This window comes from Microtus pennsylvanicus, chromosome 10 (genome assembly GCF_037038515.1).
Source record: "Microtus pennsylvanicus isolate mMicPen1 chromosome 10, mMicPen1.hap1, whole genome shotgun sequence".
Classification (NCBI taxonomy): Eukaryota; Metazoa; Chordata; class Mammalia; order Rodentia; family Cricetidae; genus Microtus; species Microtus pennsylvanicus.
In genome coordinates, this window is record NC_134588.1 from 11,710,644 (window position 1) to 11,723,225 (window position 12,582).

General features: G+C 38.3%; 1 pseudogene; it reads right to left on the reverse strand.

The window, feature by feature from the left end:
• Positions 1–10,981: 10,981 nt before the first annotated feature.
• LOC142858456 (large ribosomal subunit protein uL3 pseudogene) lies at positions 10,982–12,267 on the reverse strand (annotated as a pseudogene).
• Positions 12,268–12,582: the final 315 nt, after the last annotated feature.

Genomic DNA, 12,582 nt, shown 5'->3' on the forward strand with positions numbered 1-12,582 from the left:
ACGTGTTTTCTGTTCAAAAAGAGCACATCCCATATGTAATTTTCCCATTCATTCATTCATTCATTCAATTCATTTTTACTTTCCTTTGCAAATTATAAACTTTATTGAAAATAATTTAAAAATATATAGCTTGTCTTGTTACTAAATAAACGGGCATATAATCCATAATTATATTCATCAGATATTCATTTGATATTCACACAGTCACCGTTTGCATATTCTAAAAATGTACTGTACTCTGAATTGTGCCTTGTTCTGTTTACTCGGCATGCTTCTGAAACATGTTTGCATTAGAGTGTCTGACTGCAATGTGTTCCTTTTAGTGAGTGTGCCCTATTGATTTGGGGGAACTTTATAATCAACTATTCCCTGTACTTTGTTCAGAAAGATGGATCACTCTTTCTTAAAAAAGCAAAATTCTAAGTATAACAATACATGACTGAGTGTGTGGATGCACCCCTCACGGTCCTGAGTTCCTTGCTCATGCTCTCTCTCCTTCTGCTCCTGATTTGGACCTTGGGATTTCAGTCCTGTGCTCCAATTTGGGTCTCTGTCTCCTTTCATCGCTTGCTGAAGGTTAATATTCAGGAGGATGCCTATATGTTTTTCTTTGGGTTCTCCTTATTTAGCTTCTCTAGGATCACTAATTATAAGCTCAATGTCCTTGGTTTATGGCTAGAAACCAAATATGAGTGAGTACATCCCATGTTCCTCTTTTTGGGTCTGGCTTACCTCACTCAGGATAGTGTTTTCTATTTCCATCCATTTGCATGCAAAACTCAGGACCGCGAGGGGTGCACCCACACACTGAGACAATGGGGATGTTCTACTGGGAACTCACCAAGACCAGCTGGCCTGGGTCTGGAAAAGCCTGGGATAAAACCGGACTCTCTGAACATAGCAGACAATGAGGACTACTGACAACTCAAGAACAATGGCAATGGGTTTCTGATCCTACTGCATGCACTGGCTTTGTGGGAACCTAAGCAGTTTGGATGCTCAACTTACTAGACCTGGATGGTGGTTGGGGTTCCTTGGACTTCCCACAGGACAGGGAACCCTGATTGCTTTTCGGGCTGGGGGGGGACTTAATTGGGGGAGGGGGAGGGAAATGGGAGGCGGTGGCGGGGAAGAGACAGAAATCTTTAATAAATAAATAAATTTAAAAAAGAAAAAAAAGAACTAAAAAAAAAAGCAATACATGACTGAGACCAAGTTTTTGACATCTGGTCTTCTCTTTGGTTTTCCTGGAGAGGAGCTCTGAATAATTGACCCTAGATGGGCAGCACGGACCAAATATGATCAGCAAAGTCCCACTAGGTAATACTGCAATAATTTCTTCTGTTAATGTGATTTGCCAACCAAGGATCAGTAGTCCACAGATCTCCTCACCTTGTGACACTGTATTTAGGTCTTTCGATCCCCAACCTCTTCACACTTTCGTCTCTCGTCACCACCACTCTGGCTACAGTCCTCGAACTTTACAACTTGAGGTCATTCCTTTTCCCTTTCCTTCATTTTTACAAGGGTCCTTTTAATACCAGCCAACTGTTGAAGACAGTTTGACCAAACTGTTTGGGAAAAAGACACAGTCATCATCAGCTTTAGAATAAAACTACACTCTTGGGCACGGTGAAACTACCCAACTGTACTCATCAGACAGAAGAAATAAAGGTTTATTAGAAAATCAGACTACCAAGGCAATCTCTGCAGAAAAGCAAGCAGTTATCAGAGTGGGTTTTTGAGCAGACTCAAGCTTGACAAGGAGCTAGATGCTGGTCAGTCTAGATCTTTGGGGGTGGGGTTAGGAGGATCTTGGTAAACAGGAACTTGCCTTAAGAGAGATCCCCCCCCAAGAAATACTGATTTTTACATCTCTGTCTACCCAATAAAAATCCTTCTGTTTAACTGAACAGAATCCTTCTGTTTAGGACATTGCCACCACCACCAGCACTGCCATTTTGGGGGCTTGGCTAGAGATTTTTTTTCTGTTTTTTTTTTTTTTGTCTTTTTTCAAAACAATGTTCTTTTTTGTTTTACATATGAATTCCAGTTCCCCCTCCCTCCCTTCATTCCGTTCAGCCCATTTTCTTATTAGCCCACCCTCCATCCACTCCTCAGAGAGGGTAAGGCAGTCAACAATGTCTGTCGCACATCACATTGAGACAGGGCCAAGACCCTCACCCGGTTTCTAGGCTGAGCAAGGTATCTCTCTATAGGGAATGGGCTCCAAGAAGCCAGTTCATGCACTAGGGATAAATCCTGATCCAACTGCCAGTGGCCCCACAAACAGCCCAAACAATGCAACCGTCACCCACATTCAGAGGGCCTAGTTTGGTCCTAAGCAGGTTCCCCTGCTATCAGTCCAGAGTCAGTGAGCTCTCACTAGCTCAGGTCTCCCCATCACGGTCTGCATCCCTTTGTTCATATTATTGTTTCTCTCTCTCTTCACCTGGACTCTGGGAGTTTGGCCCAGTTTTTACCTGTAGATCTTTGTATCTTCTTCCATCAGTTACTGGATGAAGGCTCTATGATGACAGTTAAGGTAGTCAACAGACTGATTACAGGGGACGGGCAGTTTCAGGCACCCTCTTTACTTTTACTTAGAGTCTTAGCTGGGGTCATCCTTGTGATTTCCTGGGAATTTCCCTAGTGCCAGGTTTCTTGGTCACCCTAATGACTCCGTCCATCAACATACCTCTTTCCTTATTCTCCCTTTGTGGCCTTCCTCCATCTCAACCATCCCATTCACTCTTGCTCTCCCCCCCTTCCCCTTCTTTCCTCTGCCCTCCCCTTCCACCCTCCTCCCTCTCTCCCATGCTTCCAATTTACTCAGGAGATCTTGTTTATTTCTCCTTCCCAGTGGATCCATGTATGACTCAGGGTTCTCTTTGCTACTTAGCTTCTCTCGGGTGAGGATTGTAGGCTGGTTATCCTTTGCTTTATGTCTAAAATCCACATGGTATGAGTGAGTACATACTATGTTTGTCTTTCTGGGTCTGGATTTCCTCATTCAAAATATTGTTTGTTGTTCCAGTCATTTTAAGTCTGCTACTTTTATGTCAACATCAGACAATTTATATTCTGAAGGGTAATAAATATCACATGAGTAAAGTTTTCTCTTGAATTCAAGCTGTATACAATCACAAGAAATAGACACACAGGGCAAAAATTATGTTTTTCCATAAGAAACATATAAAGGATATTTTAAAATTTAATTAAATAACATCAGCAAGCAATAACGAATAATCTGAAGTAAACTCTGTCCTGTCTGCTACACCTGGGAGGAACATGAAAACAAAGTCCAAGAACAATTCAGTGTTTTGAGGAAACTGAAGCCACAAGACCCCTGTTTTTTTGTGAATGTTCTCAACAGCACTCAGAAATCTCCTAAAACAGTTCAGTTCCTGGGCCATGTTGTAACATGGTTTTTTTGGCTTATACTTCTGTATTACTGTTTATCATAGAAGACAATACGGGACTCAAATGGAACAGGAACCTGGAGTCAGGCACTGAAGTACAGGCCATGGAGAGGTGTGGTGTACTAACTTTCTCACCATGACTTTCTCAGTCTGCTTTCATAAAGAACTCAGGATCCTAAGTGCAAGCTTGCACCACTCGCAATAGGGTAGGTCTTCACATATAAGTTGGTAATTAAGAAAGTGCTGGTATAGGCTTGCCTACAGTCTGATCCTATGTGGAGGCACTTTCCTAATAGTTAACAAACTCAGGGATCCTCAATTAGGAAAGAGCTTCCATAAGAGGGAGTGAGAGACCCTGTCTCACAAATGAAAAGGATGGACAGCATCTCAGTAAAACAATCAAGATTATCCTTTGGCTTGCATGCACACCCACAGACACACTAACACACACATGTGCTCACATACACTTACTTATAAAAGTCATTAGTTACTATCATTGAACCTATTTCTTTTATTTCACACAATATTTGCTTTTAGTATTTTGTACTATTACTAAATACATATATATTTACAATTATTTTGCGTACCCAATATATTAAGCCATTTATAAAATATTCCCTTTTATCTAGTAATGTTTTTGTTCTAAAGTGTACTATACAGCTTCTCCAAATTTCTTCTCATTGTATTTCATTTTCAAAACACATTAATTATTTTTAGTTCTTTTTCTTTCAATTTAGGTGACTCTCAAGTTTTTCTTACTAATAGCATATAGTTGTATTCTGGGTTTCAATTCAGTCTTTCTGGCTATTACTTTTATTAGATAGTTTAATCTATTTCAATGTTATCAATAAAATATTTACATTATGCCTATCATTTTATGCCTAGACTTTTTTATGTCTTATGTTATTTCTTATTCCTTTATTCTTCTGTTTCTACTTTACTATCTTAACTTTTATGCAAACATGTATTCTTATTCAATATTTTAATTTCTCTGGTAATTTTACTACATTTTAAGATTTATCATCTGACCAGTTAATATAATGTATACTCTCTAGAGTCTAATACCATATTCATTCTAAGTTAATTCTAATTATGCATAGAAATAATATTTATTTTTGCTTTTATCCTGTTCTTTGTCTACTTGTGGTACTATTACTGCACATTGTAGTATTTTCAATAAGAATGTCCGCCATAAGCTCATATGTTTCAAGGCTTGGTCATCAGTTAGTGGGACTGGGAAGGATTTGAAGATGTGGCTGTGCTGAAATATTTTTGCCACTGATGGTAGACTTTGAAGTTTCAACAAATTAGCACCATTTCCAGTTAGCTCTGTCTCTCTCTTGCTTAAGATCAAGTTGTGAATTCTTAGCTGTTCCTGCCATTATGCCTCTTATAAACTTCAGAGTCTATAAGACCAATTAAGTTAGCAATATATACATTCATATGTGTATGTATATATACATATATACACATTCTCCCTGCTCTACCATCTTCTGTACGTGTCTATCACAGCTTATGGAAGTACTGTGATTAACCAAATACAACCTGTTGTTTCAACATCCTCCCTTACTGTGAAATGCCTTTTAGAGTAGATCAACTCTGATTTCAGCTCATTAGTTCTCTTGTTATTTAAAAGTCAACTAATTCAGTCAAAGCACTGGGAAATGTGCCCTTACCGCCACTTCTCAGGACAACAGGGAAAGAAGTGGCAGCTCCTGTGTCTTTCATACTCTAGGCACTACTCTGCCATACCCCCTCCTTCTTATCAAGTTCTGTGTTCCTTCCTTGCAAATCTTGCTTTTCACTATTATCCTGAGTTCTCCCAGGTCTTCACAAGAACAGCTAGCCAACATCCATGAAGGTTATGCTCATTTCAGCCTCCCACGAAAAGTTTTGTTCAGTAACTTATTTAAAATTTAATCTTGGAGTAGGGAGAGTATTTAGTTTGTAAACTGTCACCATAAATATGCCATTCACAAGCATAAGAACCCAAATTCAAATCCCCAGTACCTATCTAAAAGCTAAGAATTGTCTCTTACATCTATAATCCTCAAATTGAAAAAGTGGAGAAAGCTGGATTCCCAGAGTTTGCTAGGTAGTAAGTCTAACCAATTGATCAGTTCTGTGCTTAGGAAGAGATATTGTCTCAAATAAGATAATGTATGAGTCATAAAGAGACATCTGACAATGAATTCTAGTTTCCATATGAATGCAAACATATGCATAAATACCCATATTGATATTTGCACATACATATATCACAAAATTAGTTGTACACATATACTACACACAAACACACACATGGACACATTCACAAAAGAATATCAAGTGCAATACTTCCTATCTCTCTTATGCCAACCTTTTATTATTGGGCTTATAACATTATAAATATATTACACATTTAATTGTATCTTTAAAATAGTTTCTGTCCTCTGTCATTGAAACGTAAAGGTCTATCATAGTTAAAATATGATTTTTTTGTTGTTGTCTGGCAATCCATGCTTCCTTAATATATGGAAGAATAGGATTAATTGATTGAGGATGTAAGAAAGGAGATCCCTTCCTTAACAAATACTCTAACCATGAACCCTCCCCAGGCTACTTATAAGATGCACCACCTCTATTTTGGAGACAAAGTATCACTCTGAGATGTTGCAACTGCTGCCAATCATGTCTTTCATAAATATTTAAAACATAGCACAATCTTTAGTTTCTGTGTTGATTACTGTCATTCTACAAAAAAAAAATGTTTTAGAAGTAGTAATAAAAGTCCGATGACTAGAGACCTAAAGCAATTAGCATTTTTTTCTGTCTATAAAATAAAACAGGTTAATCAGTGGCTCACAATCTGAACCCATATTTGTGCAATATAGGGAAATCTTTATGGTTTCATAGTCATTATTTACATGATTCTTATATGGTTCAAATGGTTGGTGCAATCTAACCCTGTCACTACTATTTCCCAGAACAATCACACATTTAGGTAACCAGTACAAGATCAATAGTTGAAGAAGGACACTTAAAAGAAATCCCACATCAGCTCAGAATTGAGTATAAAAGAGGGTTACTTATTTAAAAGTAAACTCACAGATTATAGTCCTCTGCTCAGCTGGGGAACAGCAACTGAATCCCACAGCAGGAATAGAGGCTGGATGTGTGCGTTACATGGACATATATAAGAGACCACATCTAAGTGGGAGGGTAACTTAATGACTACTGGTGAAAGAATTCCTGTAGCACCTCCCCCTTTTGTTTAAATAAGAAAGTTCTAAGCCTAATACAAAATTATATGCAATAAGAACAAATATCAGGAATAAAAATTAGAATTACAACCAGCATAAACAATATCAAGCGAGAAACATGTGATAAATGTTTAAATAATTATCCTATCCTAATGAGTTTAAGTATTGTATAATAAATAACTTGACAAAGTCTTAAGATGAAAGTAACTACAACTATCTAGTCTTTAACCCCAAAGAAGACCCAAAAGGGGAAATATTACTTGAGTAAACAGGTAGTACAGTCAAGCAACTTGCAAAATGTACAACAAATGACAGAGACAACTGGCTACCTGTGCAATCACCAAAGTCTCATTTGCAATGTTTGACAACCAACTTTGGCTAAGGTCTAGAGTAACTGACAGGCCATTTTCAGAGGCAGGAAATTTGTCAAAACTATCTTACCCATTGCTCTTTGGGCTGAGGAGGGAGGGGGACTTGATTGGGGAAAGGGGAGGGAAATGGGAGGTGGTGGTGGGGAAGAGACAGAAATTTTTAATAAATAAATAAATTTAAAAAAATAAATATGATCAAGTTGGAAAAAAAAACTGTCTTACCCTGTTTTGGCAAGATTTGATAGTCTTTTTTATTGTATCCTGCTTGTCCTGTCTAGACATCATGTATTTTGTCAGTGGTCAATGCATGGGCAGTTCCTTGCCCAAAGGCCAGTTTTACCAAGACAAAAACAAGCTCCAAGTGGAGTGTCTTTGGTGCTCAACATTCTCTTAGAAATAGATCAATTCTGCAAGGAGCAATCATGTCTCACATCAAAAGAACGCTATTATTTAAACACCATGTTCTATAGTTCTTTGAAGTGGTTGAAGATTACCTATATATACAAAATACAGTATCTATGTATCTAAAAAACCTGCTTAGCATAACTATGAGTATGACAAACACGGATGACTATTGACCTATAAATCTTAGTACCTATATAACTTAAAGATGAAGACTTCATACTATCATATTAAACAATCTTAAACAACTGTGCAAAAAATAAGAACAATGATCTCAAAATGTATACAATGTATAAGTATCTTGATCAGAGGTAGAAATGTATATCGCAATATGATAAATAAATGCTAAAATTGTATCAGTATACAAAATGTCTTAAACAAAGGTAGAAGCATGCATGCATACAATATGACAAAATAACTTTGTCTGGGTATTCAAATATGGTGGCTGCAAATAGAAACATATTCAATATGATTTAAGTTTGTATCAATATATAAGAATTTATAGTAATCTAAATTGACTATAAATAATATTTCACAAGTATTCACATTATTACTCACTAGTATTATAAGTGTGAGCAAGGTCACATTGATCCATTATTCCATCTAATTTCCTTTTTTGTTAAAAAGAGGTCCCTGAGCTTACCTAATTTTCTCCAACCCCCAACCATATAACAATTATAATAAACCCCTAAATGATGTCCCTAACCCTGAGGACAAACTTTGTTGGGAGAGGGGACATTGACTTTTAAAATTACTTCCAGTTGTCATGGGGGCAATGTTCTTTCTATGGGATCCTGTGAAAGTAAAATAATGGTTAAGTTCTAGCATTACTTTCTGGTATAACTGTAGTCTCTGAGTATTCGGTAGGTTTTTTTCTGAGGTTCCTATTTGGAGTTCTGGCCAGAATGTTGTAAAAAAAATGCACTGTTTCAGCTAGCCAAGTTGGAACCACCTTGAGAGGCTGATACCCAAAGCAGGTGTTGTCAACGTTATCCTTAGTTATGATAAACGATAGAGTTTATTGTAACTGTAATTCTTGCTTGATACCTGTTTTGTTATATGCAATTTTACTATGTTAAAATTATAAACCTTCCTTTTATTTAAATGTAAAATGGAAATTGATGTGGATTCCCCTCCATATGCTGTGAATATTGGTTAATAAAGAGGCTGCTTTGGTCCTATAGCAGAGCTATAGGGGAACAGAGCTAGGCAGGGAAAAGTAAACAGAATGCTGGAAGAAAGCACACAAAGTCAGAGAGAAGCCATATAGCCCTGCTGGTGCTGGGCAGAACTATATCCAGTAAGCCACAGCCATATCGCAACACACAGATTAATAAAAGTTAAATTAATATGTAAGAGTTAGCCAATAAGAAGTTGAAGCTAATGGTCCAAGCAGTGATTTAATTAGTACTGTTTCTGTGTGATTATTTCAGGGCTGAGCAGCAGAGAACCAACAAGTGGCCTCTAACAACAAATAGTGGCTGCCCTTTCTATACTCTTTAGGCCTTCACAAAAGTTAAGACTGACCAAACACCTTTAACATCAATTCATAATGGCACCATTCAAAATATTATCCACCATAGTCTGTGGAGGTCTTCCTGCTAGACATGTAAATGTAAAAAATTATAAATTGTATTTGCCTGAACCAAGTTGACTCTCAATATTCCACCTTATAATGCAATGTATCTTTACATACACATTAAATATCTCCTGAGGATGTCCTAGAAGTTGCTGATTCATTCTCAGGAATGTTAGTAGAGTTTTAGACTTTTCCTTATCCTTCAAAAGTTACGGGGTACTAAAGGCAAACAGTCCTCAGCATCATACTCTGAAGAAAAATTTAGAATATTTCTTCAGAGAGTAGAAAAATGATATAGGTCAGAAACACTAATCTGCACAAGAAGAGTTTCAGAGAATGAATAAATGAAGGCAAAATTAAATTACGTTTCTTGTTCTTAGCTTGATAGATAGCTCTGTGTTCAAAGTAGAACTAGCAATGCCATTACTGGATGGCTATTTACTTTCATATAAGTACATCATAACGAGTATGTCAAGCAGCAGATAAAAGCACAAAAATCAAATAAGTACAACTGGCAGTGAGTTTAGACTCAACAGCAAATTCACAATCCATGAATAAAAGCAATGTTAAGAACAGCATCGTCAGCCAGTGATAAATGAAAGCAAAACTTCTGTTCTGCAATGAAAAATTGTTAGAAGAATGTGAAAAGAGATGATATGAATGATGAAGTGATTGCCTCATTTAGACAGGCTAGAAAAACCAGCTCATCAATGTGATTACTGAGAAAAAATAGATGACATATGTGGTAGTTTGAATAAGAATGACCCCCGTAAGCTCATGTATTTGAATACTTAGACATCAGAGGGTAACATATTTGAAAGGATTAGAAGAATTAGGAGGTGTTGTCTTGTAGGAGCAGGTATGACCTTGTTGGAGGAGGGGTTACTGGGGGTGAGCTGTAAGGTTTTAACATCCCATACCAGACCAAGTTTCTATCTTTTCTACTGCCTGTGTACGAGGATGTAGAACTCTCAGCTGCTCTTCCGTCATCATGGCTGTTTGTGTACTGACATGTTCCCTACCATGATGAGAATGGACTAACATCTGAAACTGTAACCAAGCCTCCAATTAAACGCTTCCTTTTATAGGAATTGCCTTGGTCATGGTTTCTCTTCGCAGCAATAAACAGTGACTAAGACAATATATTTATGAAGATTTGTCTATTTTTCCTTATTCACTAATATTTTTGCTTTGTTATTAAATTTGTCTGTTCTTTTGAGGCAAGATTGCCCTATATAGCCCTGACTGTCTTGTAGCTCACTATGTAGATCAGCCTGGCTTCTACTCATAGAGATCTGCTTGCCTCAGTGTCCTAAATGCCAAGGTAAAAGTTGTGTGCTCCCAAGTCTGTCTTTTAAGGCAGAGTTTGGAGATGTTTCAAACCAAGTCAGCACCAAAAAATAGCCGAAGATATGAAGGTATTCAAGGAAAGGCCCATGGTTATAGACAAATACACACAATAGAAGCACATGTCCATGCAATGAGTTTTCAGTTCTTAAGGAAAGAAATAACCTGAAATTTTGTACTTCCTTGAAATTTTAGATTGTAATTGTGCTTTATCCTTAGATAAGACTTCTTAAACATTTAATTTAATTAAAACCTTAACAACAGTCTAAATAGACTAAGAAGAAAACAACATTGAAACTCATGCATGATCATTATAAATGTAATCTGAATACATGTAATGAAAATGCATTTGTATAATAAAGGAATAAGAAAACCCCATGCAATGTAGCAGGATAATGATTGTTTATGTAAAATGTTCCTCCACCTATCACTTTCCCTTTGAAAACACATGAAAAATATTATGTATTTTTTCATTTTCTTCTCTCTTCCTCCAATTTGCATGTCAAATTCTCTTATGGCTAATTAAAAAAAAATTCCTGTAAGTTTTCCAGAGTTATGTGTCATTATTCACTTCCCCATCTTTCACAGTGCAGCACTGATTCTTTTTTTTTTTTTCACTGAAAAAGTTTTTATTGAGACCAACCACACCAGTCAAGCAAATTCTGGCATTAAGCACCTTCCTCCTTGGCAATGCGGTCTTTCTTGAGTGGTCCCATGAATGCTTTCTTCTCCTCCATGGTCTGGAAACGACCGTGGCCAAATTTGGAGGTGGTGTGGATGAATTTCAGGTCAATCTTCTCCAGAGCCCGCCGTTTGGTCTGCACCAGCAAGGACTTACGGAGTGTGAGCACTCGCTTCTTGGTTCCCACCACACAGCCTTTGAGCATGATGAAGTCATTGGTTACCTCACCATAATGGACAAAGCCACCCAGTGGGTTGATGCTCTTGTCAGAAAGGTCATAGTCGGTAGATGCATTGTTCTTGATCAGCTTGCCATCCTTGATAAGGTAGCCCTGACCAATCTTGTAAATCTTCTTGTTGATTTCTGTCCGATGATGGTAGCCTTTCTGCCCAGCCCGAGCCACAGAGAAGGCCACTCGGGCAGGGTGCCAAGCGCCAATACAGGCAACCTTGCGCAACCCTCGATGGGTCTTGCGGGGCAGTTTCTTTGTATGCCAACGACTGGTCACCCCTTTGTAGCCTTTGCCTTTTGTCACTCCAATGACATCAATCATCTCATCCTGCCCAAACACCTGGTTCACAGGAACCTGCTGCTTCAGCCTCTCCCAGGCCCAGTTCAGCTTCTCAGCTGCAGTGCCCCCATTTAGCTGGATCTCCATCAAGTGTGCCTTCTTCTGGCGCAGAGGAAGCAGACGCACCTGAGTGTGGGCAATTATGCGGATGACCTGGCAGTACTTCTTCATGCTGTTGAAGTCCTTCTCCAGCTGTTTCTTGCCCATGTCATCCTGCCATTTCTTACAGTATTTGTTGAAGGCCTTCTTCTTAGATTTGTGCCAGTTCTTGTAGAACCGCCTTTTACACTCATCACTGATGTGCTCAGCAAATACTGTCTTGAAGGTGCGGAGACCTCGTGGGGTTTCGACATATCCCACGATGCCTACAACTACCATAGGTGGTGTTTCCACAATGGTTACAGCCTCCACGACTTCTTTCTTGTTTACCTTGGATCCTGGTCTGTCAACTTCTCGGACAATGTGGGTCATGCCAGCCTTGTAGCCTAGAAAGGCTGTGAGGTGAACAGGCTTGGAAGGGTCATCCTTGGGGAAGCTCTTCACTTTCCCACGATGCCTGCTGCTGCGCTTCCGCGGCAAGAAGCCCAAGGACCCATGCCTGGGAGCAGAGAATTTCCTGTGAGACATCTCTCCTCACACGCCGCCGCCGATAGAGAGGCAGCACTGATTCTTACAGCATTTTTATTACTTTGCTGTGATTAGGGGACTCATTGCACAGACATATGCTTCTACATTATTGACATGTAGGATACAATGTCAGTTGAAAACAGTTTTAATTTGCACATGTTCCAAAATTGATACTGAAATGATTAGTCTTATTACAGATGAAATAAAAATACGAATCACTTTTATCTAATTTAAGTCACTCAAAGAAAGCTAGAATGTGGAAATACATGTAGAGACAACATATAAAAATATCACTGTCAAATTCTGGGAGAATACAACACAAGGCAATATAGGTAACTC